Here is a 5528-nt window from a genome sequence, read left to right on the forward strand (position 1 = left end):
GAGAATGGTGGACTGAATTTTCTGGATTTTACTACTTTAAATAATACTTTCAAGATCAATTGGATAAAACAATTCCTAAGAAGACCCACTTCTATCTGGAATTTTATTCCTCATCATGTCTTCTCTACTTTTGGTGGCCTTAACTTCGTGTTGTTTTGCAATTATAATATTGACAAAGTTCCAGTGAAACTTTCTGCTTTTCATCGGCAGGTTTTCTTGTCATGGTCCTTAATTTATAAACACAATTTTTCTCCACACAGATATTATATATGGAATAATCGGGATATATTGTATAAAAATACCTCTCTGTTTTTAGAATATTGGTTCAGAAATAATATCCTATTGGTGAGCCAACTGGTAAATGCAGAGAGTCTTTTACTCAGTTATAAAGAATTCTTATCACTTTACAAGGTCCCTGTAACACCTAAAGATTTTGCAATTGTTTTAGATGCCATTCCCTCAGGTGTTGCTATGTTATTCAGGAACATGTCAAGACCTGACCCTCAGAGCCTACCTTCTGTTGACCCTGTTGACTCATCAGTAGGAAAGATTTGTTTCTCTTTTGGTCCATTCAACAACAGAGCGATACGATCCTTGTTTCAGCAGGATGTTGTATCTATACCTTATGTCAATGGATGGCCTTATTGGAATGGATTTATTGGTAATATCTGTTGGAAAAAAGTTTGGATGTTGCCACAAACATACCTACTTGTTAACAAAATTAAGGAAGTTTCCTTTAAAATTATTCATAAATATTATCCTGCCAACCACTATATGAAGAAGTTTAAGGAAAACATCAACTCAAATTCATTACATTTCATTATAGTACAACGGTTTGATTTGTCTAATCTTAGCAATTTCTTCTTAGCTAGCTACATAGCCGTCTTTGTATCAAAGATAATTGCGTAATTATCGTATTTCGTCACCCTAACGTAGTCTTCACTGCTTTAGTAGTGAAGTAGTAGTTAGCTAGTAGTAGTGTTTAGTAGTGTTAGCTAGCTACATAGCTGTCTTTGCTGTCTTCGTATCCAAGATAATTGTGTAGTCTTAGAGTGATTATCTTAATTTACCGAGGTTAGCTAGCCAGCTATTTGTTGTCCTTAACGTAGGAGACACTGCTAGCTAGCCAACAGCTAGCCAACGTCTTCCGAATGGAACTCAACAACCCGGTCGCATTCCGCTTCGCTCCACAGGTAGTATCACATTTTCATTTAATTTCATTACAGTACAACGGTTTGATTTGTTTGATCGTAGCTAGCTACATAGCTAGCTACATAGCCGTCTTTGTATCAAAGATAATTGTGTAGTCTAGAGCGATTTTCTAGGTTAGCTAGCCAGCTATTGTCGTTCTTTTAACGCAACGTAACGTAATCAACACTGCTAGCTAGCCAGCTAGCCCCGAATAGCAGCACTGTAGAAACTATTACACTCAACGGAACGACTTGATTAGTGTAGTGTCAACAACGCAGCCACTGCCAGCTAGCCTACAAAGTCAACAACGCAGCCACTGCCAGCTAGCCTACTTCAGCAGTACTGTATCATTTTAATCATTTTAGTCAATAAGATTCTTGCTACGTAAGCTTAACTTTCTGAACATTCGAGACGTGTAGTCCACTTGTCATTCCAATCTCCTTTGCATTAGCGTAGCCTCTTCTGTAGCCTGTCAACTATGTGTCTGTCTATCCCTGTTCTCTCCTCTCTGCACAGACCATACAAACGCTCCACACCGCGTGGCCGCGGCCACCCTAATCTGGTGGTCCCAGCGCGCACGACCCACGTGGAGTTCCAGGTCTCCGGTAGCCTCTGGAACTGCCGATCTGCGGCCAACAAGGCAGAGTTCATCTCAGCCTATGCCTCCCTCCAGTCCCTCGACTTCTTGGCACTGACGGAAACATGGATCACCACAGATAACACTGCCACTCCTACTGCTCTCTCTTCGTCCGCCCACGTGTTCTCGCACACCCCAAGATCTTCTGGTCAGCGGGGTGGTGGCACCGGGATCCTCATCTCTCCCAAGTGGTCATTCTCTCTTTCTCCCCTTACCCATCTGTCTATCGCCTCCTTTGAATTCCATGCTGTCACAGTTACCAGCCCTTTCAAGCTTAACATCCTTATCATTTATCGCCCTCCAGGTTCCTCGGAGAGTTCATCAATGAGCTTGATGCCTTGATAAGCTCCTTTCCTGAGGACGGCTCACCTCTCACAGTTCTGGGCGACTTTAACCTCCCCACGTCTACCTTTGACTCATTCCTCTCTGCCTCCTTCTTTCCACTCCTCTCCTCTTTTGACCTCACCCTCTCACCTCCCCCCCCTACTCACAAGGCAGGCAATACGCTCGACCTCATCTTTACTAGATGCTGTTCTTCCACTAACCTCATTGCAACTCCCCTCCAAGTTTCCGACCACTACCTTGTATCCTTTTCCCTCTCACTCTCATCCAACACTTCCCACACTGCCCCTACTCGGATGGTATCGCGCCGTCCCAACCTTCGCTCTCTCTCCCCCGCTACTCTCTCCTCTTCCATCCTATCATCTCTTCCCTCTGCTCAAACCTCCAACAATTTCTTGATTCTGCCTCCTCAACCCTCCTCTCCTCCCTTTCTGCATCCTTTGACTCTCTATGCCCCCTATCCTCCAGGCCGGCTCGGTCCTCCCCTCCCGCTCCGTGGCTCGACGACTCATTGCGAGCTCACAGAACAGGGCTCCGGGCAGCCGAGCGGAAATGGAGGAAAACTCGCCTCCCTGCGGACCTGGCATCCTTTCGCTCCCTCCTCTCTACATTTTCCTCTTCTGTCTCTGCTGCTAAAGCCACTTTCTACCACTCTAAATTCCAAGCTTCTGCCTCTAACCCTAGGAAGCTCTTTGCCACCTTCTCCTCCCTCCTGAATCCTCCTCCCCCTCCCCCCTCCTCCCTCTCTGCAGATGACTTCGTCAACCATTTTGAAAAGAAGGTCGACGACATCCGATCCTCGTTTGCTAAGTCAAACGACACCGCTGGTTCTGCTCACACTGCCCTACCCTGTGTCTGACCTCTTTCTCCCCTCTCTCTCCAGATGAAATCTCGCTTCTTGTGACGGCCGGCCGCCCAACAACCTGCCCGCTTGACCCTATCTCCTCCTCTCTTCTCCAGACCATTTCCGGAGACCTTCTCCCTTACCTCACCTTGCTCATCAACTCATCCCTGACCGCTGGCTACGTCCCTTCCGTCTTCAAGAGAGCGAGAGTTGCACCCCTTCTGAAAAAACCTACACTCGATCCCTCCGATGTCAACAACTACAGACCAGTATCCCTTCTTTCTTTTCTCTCCAAAACTCTTGAACGTGCCGTCCTTGGCCAGCTCTCCCGCTATCTCTCTCAGAATGACCTTCTTGATCCAAATCAGTCAGGTTTCAAGACTAGTCATTCAACTGAGACTGCTCTTCTCTGTATCACGGAGGCGCTCCGCACCGCTAAAGCTAACTCTCTCTCCTCTGCTCTCATCCTTCTAGACCTATCGGCTGCCTTCGATACTGTGAACCATCAGATCCTCCTCTACACCCTCTCCGAGTTGGGCATCTCCGGCGCGGCCCACACTTGGATTGCGTCCTACCTGACAGGTCGCTCCTACCAGGTGGCGTGGCGAGAATCTGTCTCCTCACCACGCGCTCTCACCACTGGTGTCCCCCAGGGCTCTGTTCTAGGCCCTCTCCTATTCTCGCTATACACCAAGTCACTCGGCTCTGTCATAACCTCACATGGTCTCTCCTATCATTGCTATGCAGACGACACACAATTAATCTTCTCCTTTCCCCCTTCTGATGACCAGGTGGCGAATCGCATCTCTACATGTCTGGCAGACATATCAGTGTGGATGACCGATCACCACCTCAAGCTGAACCTCGGCAAGACGGAGCTGCTCTTCCTCCCGGGGAAGGACTGCCCGTTCCATGATCTCGCCATCACGGTTGACAACTCCATTGTGTCCTCCTCCCAGAGCACTAAGAACCTTGGCGTGATCCTGGACAACACCCTGTCGTTCTCAACTAACATCAAGGCGGTGGCCCGTTCCTGTAGGTTCATGCTCTACAACATCCGCAGAGTATGACCCTGCCTCACACAGGAAGCGGCGCAGGTCCTAATCCAGGCACTTGTCATCTCCCGTCTGGATTACTGCAACTCGCTGTTGGCTGGGCTCCCTGCCTGTGCCATTAAACCCCTACAACTCATCCAGAACGCCGCAGCCCATCTGGTGTTCAACCTTCCCAAGTTCTCTCACGTCACCCCGCTCCTCCGCTCTCTCCACTGGCTTCCAGTTGAAGCTCGCATCCGCTACAAGACCATGGTGCTTGCCTACGGATCTGTGAGGGGAACGGCACCTCAGTACCTCCAGGCTCTGATCAGGCCCTACACCCAAACAAGGGCACTGCGTTCATCCACCTCTGGCCTGCTTGCCTCCCTACCACTGAGGAAGTACAGTTCCCCCTCAGCCCAGTCAAAACTGTTCGCTGCTCTGGCCCCCAATGGTGGAACAAACTCCTCACGACGCCAGGACAGCGGAGTCAATCACCACCTTCCGGAGACACCTGAAACCCCACCTCTTTAAGGAATACCTAGGATAGGATAAGGAATCCTTCTCACCCCCCTTTTAAGATTTAAATGCACTATTGTAAAGTGACTGTTCCACTGGATGTCATAAGGTGAATGCACCAATTTGTAAGTCGCTCTGGATAAGAGCGTCTGCTAAATGACTTAAATGTAATGTAAATGTAAATTGCTCCTTTTGTAATGACCACCCAGAAACAGTTGTGCATCTTTTTTGGCATTGTATGCATGTACGAAAACTGTGGCAAGACATCAGTAGGTTTATAATTGAACACATTTATGAAGATTTTACACTATTGTGGAGAGATGTACTGTTTGGATTCTTTACATACAATAGAAATAAGCGGAATCATTTTTATTTAATTAATTTCATTATTCTTTTGGCCAAATTTCATATACACAAATGTAAATTTACAAACAGAAAACCACATTTTCGTATCCTACAAAAAGAAATTGAACTGTATTTTAAGACGGTTAAATGCTCTACTAACAAAAAAGCTGTTTTTTGAAAGTATATGCATGTCCCTTAAGGTCTTTGTGTAATTGTAATGTGATATTGTACCCCCTAGCTCGATTGTCCATTGTTTGTAATCTATGTATGCTTGTGTTCCCTCATGTGCTTTATGTATTGATTTGTTGTTAATAAAAATAATTAAAAAAAAAAAAATTAAAAAAAAAAAAAAAAGGTGGGCAATCTCATGCAACAGGGTTGGAAGTGGGATAGCCAGGCTGGGAAGTCCCGACAAAATATAGCTCACTGCAAACACGTTAATGTAAGGCTGGTTGAAGTTGCCTCCCCTCCTGTACATAATGTGCACATGCAAGCATCTTATCATCCGTGAAGGAAGGGTCTGTATCCATTACCTACCACTTTCACCTGCGCGCGTCAATCAAGCCGTTTTCCTGACACAACACTTCACCCTGGTTGGCTGTTCTGTTTGAGGGAG

This window comes from Oncorhynchus keta, chromosome 19 (genome assembly GCF_023373465.1).
Source record: "Oncorhynchus keta strain PuntledgeMale-10-30-2019 chromosome 19, Oket_V2, whole genome shotgun sequence".
Classification (NCBI taxonomy): Eukaryota; Metazoa; Chordata; class Actinopteri; order Salmoniformes; family Salmonidae; genus Oncorhynchus; species Oncorhynchus keta.